At 44.4% G+C, this 13,456-nt stretch overlaps 1 long non-coding RNA gene across 1 annotated transcript; it reads right to left on the reverse strand.

Moving 5' to 3' along the window:
• Positions 1-12,006: 12,006 nt before the first annotated feature.
• On the reverse strand, positions 12,007-12,932 carry LOC311310749. Its single transcript, XR_014630508.1, has 3 exons — positions 12,520-12,932; positions 12,262-12,357; positions 12,007-12,146 (listed from the first exon to the last, which is right to left on the reverse strand). It is a non-coding gene; the product is annotated as an uncharacterized lncRNA (long non-coding RNA).
• Positions 12,933-13,456: the final 524 nt, after the last annotated feature.

The raw sequence follows: 13,456 nt of genomic DNA on the forward strand, positions 1-13,456 counted from the left end.
CCTGTCCACACCCTCCCCCTCCCCCACACGGCCCTGTCCACAAATCCCAAATAAGCCTGGCGTCTGATCCACAAACACCATGAGCTAACTGCCACACGCGGTCAGAGAGGTGCAAATACCGCTTTTGAAAAGCTGGTATTAACTGCAGCAGTCAGCGCGCACTCTCTCCTTCTGTCTCTCCTCAGAACTTGTGAGGTTTGAATGGTACTGAATTGATATTGGATGATATGAAGGGCAAAATATATATATAGAGAGATTTAAAAATAAGTTCAGCCAGCTGCGATGCAGAGAAACAAATATAACTGATATTTTCTGCAAAAAAGTGCGGTCTGTCGTTTTAATTATGATCCAAACTGTGTCCTGAAATATGAAGAAAAGCTTGAAACACTGGGGAAAGATACGACTATATCCAAGATCTTGTATCTATATACAAGAACAAATTGCATTCAGCTGGTGGTAAGTGCAACACATATAAGGGGCTGACATGCCTGGGCTCTCCAAGGATCATGGCAGCAGTTACAGTAGCCTGACGAAAGCACCGTCATGCCAGGCGTGCGCAAGAATGCGTACATGGCTAATTGCAATCATCGGCGCAAATTGCACACAGTTGGCAAATTTGTGGGAGTGTTTGCCCAGGCATATCATTAGAGCAAAATCTTTTGTGGATATCGTGCTGAACTGGAGCAGATTGAGTTGCAATTGCTGTGCAAAAATATCGAGCTATTAGCGGGAGCAATCCATTCTTTGTGGATTTGGGCCTAAGAGTAGTCTGTCATGCTCATACAAAATTTCAAAGTCGTTTGATCGTGTGTCACGTCTCAGACAGAGATCTCAAGAGAACTGAATCAATAATTCTCTTTCTCAAGCAGGAAATTAATTGCAGATGCCACGGATCTGGAGTAATGAATCTATATTGCAGCACTGGGGTCTGGGGAGAGGGATGCAGAGTGTTTGTTGTTATAAATGGGCCTTGCTACAGTAGCTCTTGTGTGTACTAGCGGTGCTGCTTCTCGTTGACAAGACGCAGAAAGAGCACACAGGGAAATAAATCCAGCATTGTGGAGCTCTGGTTGTACTGGGCCTAGCTGCTGCAACAAGACTTCAAACACACAGCCACTAACTAACTTAGGTTTAAAAGGGAATGTTCGATGCCAGACAACATTTTCACAGCTGTAAAATTCCCCTGTAAGCCCCGCAACTGAGTTTCAGAAGGGATAAAATGCTGACCACGAAGCAAGGATCTGGTGCACCATAAACACAATCAGAGCAAAGCTCTGGTCATCACCCCCCCCCCCCCTCTCTCTCTCTCTCAGCTCTTTAAAGGGAAACTAATCACACAAATGGGTACTATTCAAATAAACTACATTGGGCCTCCAAGCTAATCCTTCACAATTTGTCTCTCCGACGACAGGCGCGTTTAAAAGAGCTGAACACAGGGTTCAGCGTCCCTCGTTCATTTACATGGAGATGAATGTTTGGGTGCGTTGTGCTCTGTGTGCAACCCTGGGAGGGGTTTTGGTGAGCTAGCATGTCTTACTGGGGAAGATCAACACAGAGTCTTTCATGGCATCCATCATGTCAATCAATCAATCAAACCTTTATTTAACCAGAAATTTAAATAAAGGTTTGATTCATTGATTGATGTAGACTCTGAAAAAATGTTCAGTTATAAAACCTTTATCAACTAGACAGAACAATTTAGAATTCCCAATCAGCAGCTTATAAAGCTGAAATGGGCTCTACCTGTTGTTACAAATGGTTCTATACTTATGGAACCCTTGTTTTTTTTCTTTCTTTCTTTTTGCCTATCTATCAGACATCACGGACTACAGAATACACCTGTCAGGCAACAGGGAGGTATGGAGCAGCAGGGACATCTACCAGCAGGTCTTTAAGAGGTGTCTCTTTGGGACAGTAATTGAGGATTTCTGGGAGTGTGATGGATGCACAAAATGTACGGAAGTGGTGTTTGGCCAATCAGGGCTCCAGATTTGAGGGCACATATGATCTGCGATGTTCAAAGCCGTCCGTGGTCGTTAAATTAGTGCGCTGTGCGGCGGGAAAGAAGTTTGCCTGCAACTGCACTGTGCTGAATCTCTCGTCTATCCTCAGATACGGACGAACACAAATCCTTGGTCGCAAGCGACCGTATCGCCTTTCTTCATATTCAGGATTACCGCTGTAAAGGTCCCGTATGACGTTATAATGAAACTCTTGGTCTATTCCTTCATTTGCTCTCCATGGCGTTCTTCTCCTGGTGGAGGAAGAACGCTAACCAGCCACAGAAACTTTGAAGGTTCTACGCAGTGAGATGATTCTCTTTCAAAGGTGTGACATGTAGGACTTTGACTGAGTGACCACCGCACCCAACCAAACACACGTGTTCCAACTCCTCCACTCAAGACGTTTCAGAATTCCAGTGCTTCTGTGCTGTCTTATTGAGATGATATATTACAAAAGATGTATTATATTTAAGCAGCAACTCATGAGAGGGTTGTGGTACAGGTATGTAATATATTAATTAAATAATTAATTAACTCTCTCTCTCACACACACATACACACACACACATACACACGCTCACTCAAACACACATAATCATGATGGGATGTTAATTGCTTAATTGCACCGTACAGCACACCTGTACAGAAGCATCCACTATGTTTCTCCACTCTGTTACTCTGGTTTTTCCTTTATCGTGTCACCCGCCTGTCTGCATGTCTTCCTTCTCCACAGGGCGAAATACAACCGCTCTCTCTCACGACGCGGCCATCGGTCTGGTGCAGTACACGCTGGATAGTGGGAGAAGGGTATCTCTGCAGGCCATGGATGTATTAATAGAACTGGATACAGCCACTCCATTCACTGGCCGCTATCAACAATGAAGCCCTATTGAACCGCGCCATCTTGGCAAATTTGTAGTCATTTGACTATTTCCGGTGACTTTTGTACTTGCGCAGTTGTGCTTTTCTGGCCTTCCGGTGACTTTTGTACTGCGCAGTTGAGCTTCTCTGGCCGACGCGCGTCCACGAAAAAGTTCACATTTATCTGAAATGTAGACGCACGTTCCCGGCTCTCTCGGCTCTCCCCGCTTTGATTTAGCAATGAAAACCGGCTTGCATATTAACCTGTTTTTGTCAAATATATCAATTGGAGAAATTATTTTTTGATCCTGGCATCTTAGTTTTAACAGGTTAAATATAATTGAACATGTTGTTTGCTAGTAGATGGTATTCATTCCGTTCGCGATAACGTTATTGCAGCCAGGCTAAATTCCTCCAGGGAGCCAGTGACAGGCGAGTTGAAGAGGTTCACTCCCCGCCAGCAGGAGCTTTGGCCGCCGCTACCGCATCTCGGATAACCCGCTGAGTTCGTGGCTGCTATTTCACACTCGCCCTTGATCAATCCCAATACCGATCCATGGTAACAATGAATCAATCGTTCAGATCAGATCGGCAGTGCTGCATGCATGTTACAACATCATTGTTACCTTTATTAACATAACCATAGCCTACATTTATCTCTCTAACGTTAGGCTATCCATCTTACACCAGTCGGCCATTCGATAGCTGGAAGCGGTGAACGCCAACGTTGACTGAAAACACCCAAACTCAGTGTATCGTTTCATCTTCATGCTACACATCAACTCCTTTACATTGTATGTGAATAAATTCCTGTTATTCTAAAAATATCCCATTTCTGTCCATTCTTGGAAAAGGCTAATAATTGCTGTCAAAAGATCACTCCAGTTTATCACCGTATCCCACTACCATTTCAGCTATGCACAGGAGGTTGTCTTGTGGTCATTTTCATTAAAAAATGATTAGCCTGATCAGTTTGTTGTATGTATTAAGCCCTTTTTGAGCGTTTTGTGTGTGTGCATTGTTAAGTGTAAGCTTATGCAGCCTACTCCAAACTTTAATGGTTACAGCAGTCTTGTCGTCTACAAGCAACAGTCTCTGGCTTTGCATGGCAATTTATGTAGTATCATCCGAGTTCTACAAATGCTGTACTTTTTTGTACTGTAAGTAACCCCTCAATTATTCAATTTTACTGGGGAGCAGTGACCATAGCCTACTTGCCAACCCTCCTGACTTCCGCGGGAGATTCATAAATTTGAACTAGGTTGTGTAGTAGATAGGCTACAATAAATTAGGACAGATGCACATTTACTGAACAGCACAGACAGAAGTCGGACATTAAAAACAATTGCTCCATACACACATATATATATATATATATATATAATGTTTCACATTTCGTTTTAATGCTTTTAATGTCTAATTTGTAATGCTTTTAATGCCCCCCCCCCCCCCCCCCACAATTTGGTTTGGAAATGCTCCCTATTTCTGAGGTCCCAAGGTTGGTGAGTATGGCAAGCTATAAGCTATTAATACAAGCATACCGCTCAAAAAGGGCTTAATACATACAACAAACTGATCAGGCTAATCATTTTTTAATGAAAATGACCACAAGACAACCTCCTGTGCATAGTTGAAATGGTAGTGGGATACGGTGATAAACTGGAGTGATCATTTGACAGCAATTATTAGCCTTTTCCAGGAATGGACAGAAATGGGATATTTTTAGAATAACAGGAATTTATTCACATACAATGTAAAGGAGTTGATGTGTAGCATGAAGATGAAACGATACACTGAGTTTGGGTGTTTTCAGTCAACGTTGGCGTTCACCGCTTCCATTTATCGAATGGCCGACTGGTGTAAGATGGATAGCCTAGTGTTAGAGAGATAAATGTAGGCTATGGTTATGTTAATAAAGGTAACAATGATGTTGTAACATGCATGCAGCACTGCCGATCTGATCTGAACGATTGATTCATTGTTACCATGGATCGGTATTGGGATTGATCAAGGGCGAGTGTGAAATAGCAGCCACGAACTCAGCGGGTTATCCGAGATGCGGTAGCGACGGCCAAAGCTCCTGCTGGCGGGGAGTGAACCTCTTCAACTCGCCTGTCACTGGCTCCCTGGAGGAATTTAGCCTGGCTGCAATAACGTTATCGCGAACGGAATGAATACCATCTACTAGCAAACAAAACATGTTCAATTATATTTAACCTGTTAAAACTAAGATGCCAGGATCAAAAAATAATTTCTCCAATTGATATATTTGACAAAAACAGGTTAATATGCAAGCCGGTTTTCATTGCTAAATCAAAGCGGGGAGAGCCGAGAGAGCCGGGAACGTGCGTCTACATTTCAGATAAATGTGAACTTTTTCGTGGACGCGCGTCGGCCAGAGAAGCTCAACTGCGCAGTACAAAAGTCACCGGAAATAGCCAAGTGACTACAAATCTAGCCAAGATGGCGCGGTTCAATAGGCCTTCACTTTAGATTTCGAATCCTGGGGGCTTGGCTGCAGGCCCGGAGACTACGAGGGGGCGGGTCAACTGTCAATCAATTTTTACTTTGGCCAATCAGAGGCTGACAATCGTCTTGTCAATCAAAAACTAATTTCGCCTGAAACGGTTGTCAATCACTTTTTATTTGGCGAATCGCCTTTCTCTTAGGAGAAGGGGTGTGAGACGCAAAGCTAATTTGTGTCAGCTGCAGAGGAGGACGATCAAGCAAACAAGTTTTGACGTCTTTCGAGGTAAGGGAAATTGACACAAGTGCATAACAATACGTAGTTATTTTAACGTATTTTCAATTAGTTTGAACATTGACAGCGTCTAAATGCTCACATTTAAGAATGTAGACGAAGATGCTGAGATGCCTAACGTTAGCTAAATAGCTAAGTTAGTGTATACACCCATTATCCTAGCTGTCACAACGTGGTTAGCTAATTGTAGGCTATTCTTGACCCACGTTAACATTAGCAAAGCGGTGTACCGCGCACATGCACAAACAGAGCAGTGCTACAAAGAAATCTATCATATTTATTTTTCTCATACACTGGGCGTTTGGTGTTGCCAAGCAATATGCTCTTTGCTTTGCACAAGCTCCACTACTTCCTGAAATTCTACAGGCATCCTTATTTCCTGTCCTATAACATTGGATGGAAGTGATTAATCAGGTGTGCTGCATTATGAGGAACAGTGCAAATCACACAAGTCAACAGCTGCCGTTGCATGTCTGTGGCTGATAAATCGTCAATGACGTGTAAATAATTGAAATTCATGTTGAAATGAAGTCCCCTCTTTTCCATTGCAACTATAGCAGAGGCCGTTATTCACATAACAGTTGATCGTGTTTGCTTTCTTCACTGACAGAGAGAGAGGGAGAAAGAGAGGGAGAAGATGAAAAGATTTCATCAAACAAAGCTCAGCTTTGGAAAGCGAACTGTTGAGGACAAGATGAAAAAGAAAGAGGTGATGATGGTGGTACACTGCCTACTCTTTACTTAACATGATGGGAAAAGCACATTGACGTATGTCTGTATATAGATAAACAAATAGACAGGTATGTAGGTGTGTATAAATATACACAGTATGCATGATTATGTTCTGTTAAAAAATATATAATTTGTTGACAGGAAACCAAGAGGTACAAGAGAGTGGAAGAGAGGGGACAGGAGGAGAGGACATAGAGATGAGAGGTGAGATACCTGATGTTAGCCAAAGAGACACTAAATTAAGTTAGATCCTGGCAAGTTTAAAAAATAATGTGGATGGATGGATGAATGGATGGACGGATGGATGGATGGATGGATGGGTGGGTGGGTGTGTGGGTGGGGGTGTGTGTGTTTATAGCTTATGTTTATGTTTTGTTAATTTGTGGACAGGAGATGAAAATGGACACCACAGTGGAGGAGAGGTGACGGGAGGAGACCAACATGGACACCACAGTGGAGGAGAGGTGACAGGAGGAAGACCAGCATGGACAAGGGAGTGGGGGAGAGGTGACAGGAGGAGACCAACATGGACACCACAGTGGAAGAGAGGTGGCAGGAGGAGGCCAACATGGACAAGAGAGTGGGGGAGAGGTGACAGGAGGAGACCAACATGGACACCACAGTGGAAGAGAGGTGACAGGAGGAGGCCAATATGGACAAGAGAGTGGGAGAGAGGTGACAGGAGGAGACCAACATGGACACCACAGTGGAAGAGAGGTGACAGGAGGAGAACAACATGGACATCAGAGTGGAGGAGGCCAGGCTGGGAGAGAGGTGACAGGAGGAGCTAGTTTCTAATAGATGGTGTGTTCCCTACTAACACAATCAGGTTGCAGCAATGTTGCAGAAACGTGCAATTTAGACTTTTGTATGGTCCACTCAACGTCAAATTAAACGTGCATGCAACGCAAACGCGGTATCTGCACACAAGTTGCTGCAACGTGCAGGTCCAACGTGTCTGCAACGTGCCTGCAATGTGTACACAACGTTGTGATTTCCGTGATGATTTCGATGTATATTGCTGCAACGTTGTATACACGTTTATATATTACTTTGTTACGTTGCTGCAACGTGGTCTACACTTCCGTTGGCTACATATATATAATTTTTCATTACAAAACAAATCAGCTCCTTGCGCAAGCTCCACTACTTCCTGAAACTCTACAGGCATATTTCTTTACCGTCCTATACTATTGGATAGCAATAGCGATGAATCCGGTGTGCAGCACACCTGATCAATCACTTCCATCCACTAGTATAGGACAGGAAAGAAATATGCCTGTAGAGTGTCAGGAAGTAGTGGAGCTTGTGCAAAGAGCCTATTAATGCCATAGTCAATGCAGCAAGCAAAATTATGGTACAAAAGTTATGACACAACACCATTCAGTCAAGAACAATTTATTTTATTAAAAAAGTACACAATGTCTGGCCTGCAACATGATAAACAAGTTTAAAAACAAAAAGGATTAAAAAAAAAAATACAAAAACAGTTATTTACAAAAAAAAGTTATTTACAAAAAAAATGGCAGGCTGTGCTCAGATAGGCTGGGGGGGGGGGGGCTGTGCTCAGATGGGCTGCGGGTGGGCGTCAGATGGGCTGGGGGGCAGCTAGGAAGGGAAGTCTTCCTCATCAGAATGCTGGGGAGTGCTCAGATGGACTGTTCTTGGATGGGCTGTGCTCAGGCGGACTTCTGCAGATACCTAAAGACACAATGAAATGGCCGTAAATACACAACGCACATACATGCACAAAAAAGTGGTACACAATCTTTGGAACCATGCAGTCACACTGGGTAGGAGAAACCAAAAAAAAAGACATCACTTACCCTTCTGCATTTAGCAGGGGCATGTTTCAATGTCTCCTGCAGCTGGGCGGCCACCTCCGCCATCGTAGCCTTTGGCATGGAGACCATCACTGCACCTTTAAGTTATCAAGAAAGGTAATGGTTTCAATTCACATCGGTCATGGAACAAAGACGATGTATTAAAAAATATTCAAAATATGAACCATTTCTTACATGTTAGAACATTGAAGAGTGTCATACTCTTCAGTGGCTTCTTCCCCTTCTTCCCGTGCACACTGTAGGCGCTCCACAACGCATGTGTGGCTACAGCTGACAGCACCCGCCGGACTGTGTCCGCCAAGTCTCTGCCACCAATGGCACCTAGGTATTGTGTCTGCAAAACAAAGAGTCATTTACTGTACCCTTCCCTGCACTGCAAAAATAAGACAAAGTTACGCCCTGCAGACACTCACCATCTTCCTCTGATGTTCCCGGTCCTTCAACCTGGCCTCACAGACCTGCAGCTCCTCGTCCGTTTGGGCAGGGTTCAGTACATCCAGCACTTCTCCCTGGGCTCCAGACTCCACAGGCCGCGTGCTCTGGGCCAGTTCCCTCACAGTCCGTGCAAGCTCACGGAGTTGCTCCCGCATCTCTGAGAACTGCTGATGTACAGACCTCTGGAAATCTAGATAAACACAGATGTGGCTATAAGTACATTGACATAAAACTAAATGAAACTCAAAATATATCCCTGCATGCAACATGAAGTAGTCCCATACCAGCATCTGCAGAGCAGCATCGATTAGGTAGAGGGGTACATGGAGTCAATGGTGCTGGAGCCGTTTTATTGGGCGACGGCATCACAGACCTAACTGAAAAACAAAAGGGATAAAGGAAAGGGATGAGCAGGAAACTGTATGGTGTTGGCAGCATGCTTTGGCTTCTGGCATTTGAAGGAAAATAAATTAAGACATTAACAGGTAGACATCACAACACCACAGCAGTACATGCCACTCTTACCTGGTCTGGCTGGGGTGCTATACATGAAGCCTGGGCTCGCATGGTTTTCGCTCACAGGGGATGAGCTCGGAAAATCTGCAAGATGAGTAAATGGTATTCAATCTAAAAAAGCCAATCACAGAGCTAACTGAATGGGATTAGCAGGAAACTTTATGGTGTTGGCTTTGGCTTCTGGCATTTGGAGGGAAACTAAATAAAGACAAGACAGGTAGACACCACAGCAGTACATGCCACTCTTACCTGGTCTGGCTGGGTGCTGTATGATCTGGCTGGGGTGCTATACATGGGGCCTGGGCCCCGCTCGCCCACATGGGACAAGCTTGGAAAATCTGCAAGATGAGTAAAATGGTATTCAAAATAAATAAAAAATAGTCCAACTATCAGTGTGCAGTAGGCATAGACATTTAATTTCAACACAAACATGCATACCTGGATTGTACAGCACACGTGGATTGTACTGGACCGCTGGCAGAGGCCTTTCAACTCCGGCACCTGGTCTTTGGCCTGCATAGTGGGGACCAATGGCTGCCCGGGGCTTGGAATATCTAGTGGAATATCAGTAAATTAGCTCAGACTACTCGATTTCAAAAGTACTACTCTTTTGGGACTGTTGAATGCACTTTAGTATATTACCTTCGTCACTGGAGTGAAAGCGCGTGTTGCGCCGTCTCTTTCTAACGTCCTGGCACTCGTCCATCGACGACTGCTGCTCAAAGACTTTTGCCATGAGCCTGGCACCTTCGTAATGATCTGTGTGCATAAAGTACCATAATAAATACATTTCAGCCATCCTTTTTCCTCAGAATAATGAGTCATGATCTTTTCCCCCCCGCCAGTATTTTTTAACAGCTTAAAATGCAAACAGTACCAGTTGTGGACTTGGGGAAAACCCGGACTCTGTGGAGCGCCCAGCCAGGGTTAGGTTCCACGCAGCTCTTTATCCGTTGGCTGAATTTGTTCATCGGCCAGGAACACATCTGCAACTGCCCTACTAACACAGTGGGTTGCAGCAACGTTGCACATAAGTTGTACTTAGGTAAGTTGCAACGTTACCATCAGGCGATGTTGTGACAACGTTCATCTAAGGTCGAAAATAACTTTACCCTCCTAAGTCTAATTAGACTTTTCTGCAACGTTGCAGAAACATTGACAATATGGGTCCCTGCAACGTCATTAAATAACGTTGCAGTGACGTTGGATTAAAGTCATATTAGGCTAGCATCGGGCTATCCCGTGACGTCACTGCTTGCTTGGCTCACAGTACGCCCGGCTCACACGCTTGCGTTTGATGCGTCAACTTTGACGGATGCCATTCACTTTCAATGGCCGCAGCCGAATGGCATTCTGGTTCCGTTGTTGTCCCGGTGCGTTGCGTTGCCTGCGTTGCTAGCGTCGAAAGTTAAAACATTTTCAACTTTCAGATGCGTTGTCGGAGCTGCCGACCAATCAGATGTCTTGACGGAGAAAGACGTCATCGCAAGGCGGGATTTCACATTTTTCGATACCAAGATGGAGGACAATCGCTGTTTGAATTGTTTGTTTTCAGGATAGGATGTACCCAATACCTGCGGGCACCACGTTCACGTTGCCTCAACCACAATGCATAAACGATCGCCACACGTTCGACCAGATTAGCATCCATGACGGCACTAAACGAAAAGCCGGGTGGGTTTTCAAAATAGTTCGCGCTAGCAGGTTCGGAGAATATACTCGGCTGTTGCGAGCGCAGTTTTGGACAATGTGATTGGTTGTTGTTGCGTGCGGCAGACACGCCTTCCGCCATCCGTCAAAGTTGACGCATCAAACGCAAGCGTGTGAGTCGGCCAGGCAGGATTCTCTATCACTGCGACCCATGGTGGAAATCATGTGTTCAAAGGTGCCATCACCCCGGAATGTAATCAATGAAATAAGAGATTTGACACATGAATGCTCAATACAGATAAAAACAGAACAACCAATCACACTTCTGACCAAGTGAAATGATTGGAATGACCTGTCAAACTGCCTAATCAACCTGCACACAATTTGATGTTTCTTTTCTAATCTACTAACGGTTTATGCCCCCTTGCTGAAAACAGAGCTGGAGGGAGAGCACCTTTAAATGACACCCTCATGAGCAACTGGACTTTAGTTTTACATTTTCATAGTCACAGCTAATTATTGCAGATATGCCGTGCACAGGTACAAGAGATTACAATGAGAATACACAAGGTTAACCCCAAGCTTTATTTACAATTGGGCATCTAATCAATCGTGTACAACCACAGAAATCCATCATTTTTTATGTGAACAGGTACAAGACTACAATACTACAGGCTATCCTCAACTGAAGCTTTATTTACAATGTTGTGCACAAATCTGATTAGTCAACATCTGCAATAAACAATAGAAGACATTCTGCCCCATCATTAAACAAGACAAGAGGATGGCTTTTCTGTTTATAGACCCCATGTAGATTCTACAGCCTGCGTCACTACTAGGGAGTGTTTAGTACTACATTAAAACAATACATTACCTAATTAAACAATGCATTAAAAGAACTGTACCACAAAGGAACCGAGCAAACAGGCTAACCTCACTGTTCACTCAAATGACATGAATGAAATCACAAATTTCCATTATAGTCTCCCAGATAGACCCAGAACAAACCCTTCTCCCAGGTACCCATATATGAATGAGAACACCCCGCCCCCTCGCTATTCAAACAGGTGATTGATTATTTAATTTACATTCATGGTCGTTGTGTGGGCAATCTTGTCCATTGAGCCAACAATTGTGCATCGTCCCCCTCAATGGACAGCTCGCTACCACACAATCCACTCCACTGGGACTACATGAATCACAGTTGCAGCTTGTCTAGAGGCTCATAGCAAAACATTTCACTGCTCGTTGCACTTGCAGTATGTGAGAAATATATTTGTCATGCGCAGACAGAGGATGATTGAATGGAGCTCTGGCTTGTCCAAAGGCCTTCTAACTCAGTACCTGAAACATCACAGACACACAAAGTTAGTCTTATGAAAGACACAACTCCACAAATCCAGTTTGTATGCATTTTCACCAAATTGGACCCTGTGTGTGTGCGGGGGCGAGGTGTTACCTGTTGTGGTGGTGCTCCATCCCTGAACTACTATGACGGTAGTTCTGCAGATACGAGGGGTCCTCTGGACTTGGCTCCAGGGGCAAGATTCCAAATCTGTAATAATGATCAGCCATCAGTGACATTTGTTCATCATCTAGAGGTGGTTGCATGTGCATGACACTGACTGTGTTAGATTAGTGTGAGGAGAGTGAATACAGCATAACCTCCCAGTAGTGTGTGTGTGCGTGCGTGCATGTATGTCTATGTGTGCTTTACCTGACCATGAGGGGGCTGAGCGTGGCAGTGTCTCAGAAGAGAGCATCTTCTCTTGGGTTTGTTCTGGGTCTGGAGAGCAGATTTTGTTCTCTGTAAAGCGCATTGTGTTTCCTCTGGGTATGAAATGTGCTATACAAATAAAGCTTTGCTTGATTGATTGATTGATTTTGGTTCCTGATTGTGGGCAGCTGTTATCTACTGTCTCTTGTTGGGCAAATGTGCAAATGTTAGGATTTGCAGTGTCTTATCAAAAACTGTGCAGAAGTCCCAAAAACACTGTGCCTTGTGGCTGCTCAATCTTGATCGCTCTTCTTGTCAGCTGTGATTTTGGTATGAATTTCCTGTCTGCATCTCTCTTCTGAAACCGGAAGGCATGAATCATGAAGGATGTGCATGGGTGATTGAAGAGAGGGGCAGGATTTGCGTAGACAAGGCAAAGAGCCATGTTGTCGTCGTCTCCAGATATTCCAACAACTTCCACACACTGTTCATCCTCTGTGATGAATGCACGGTCCTTCTCCTGGCTTGACCTTTTCACGTTGTGTGGTTTGACATGCATGTTGAAATTCCTTTCCTGCAGTCTTTTAGCCACCTGCTTGATGGGATTGTTTCCAGACCGCACCAGCCGCTTGACGCCATGAAGGTAGTTTTCAAACTGGAATGCACTGCAGTTGTCCAGTCCGCCATATTTCTCTGCCTCAGCAGTAATGTGAACCAAACTGTGCAGATTGTACACCATGAAGTCATCGCCGTAGAGGAGTCTAGCTTGCGCAACAAAGTACTCCAGAAGCTCGTGGGCGTAGGTACTGTAGACTTTCAGGAGTTTTGGACACGCCAGAATGCCCATAGCGACACTGAACACCATGAAGTGTTTGTATAGTCTATCATCCAGAAGACCTTTCAGCACAAGTTTTCCAGTGTAGAGCATGAACTGGCG

Source organism: Borostomias antarcticus (assembly GCF_949987555.1).
Source record: "Borostomias antarcticus genome assembly, chromosome: 6".
In the NCBI taxonomy this organism is placed as follows: domain Eukaryota; kingdom Metazoa; phylum Chordata; class Actinopteri; order Stomiiformes; family Stomiidae; genus Borostomias; species Borostomias antarcticus.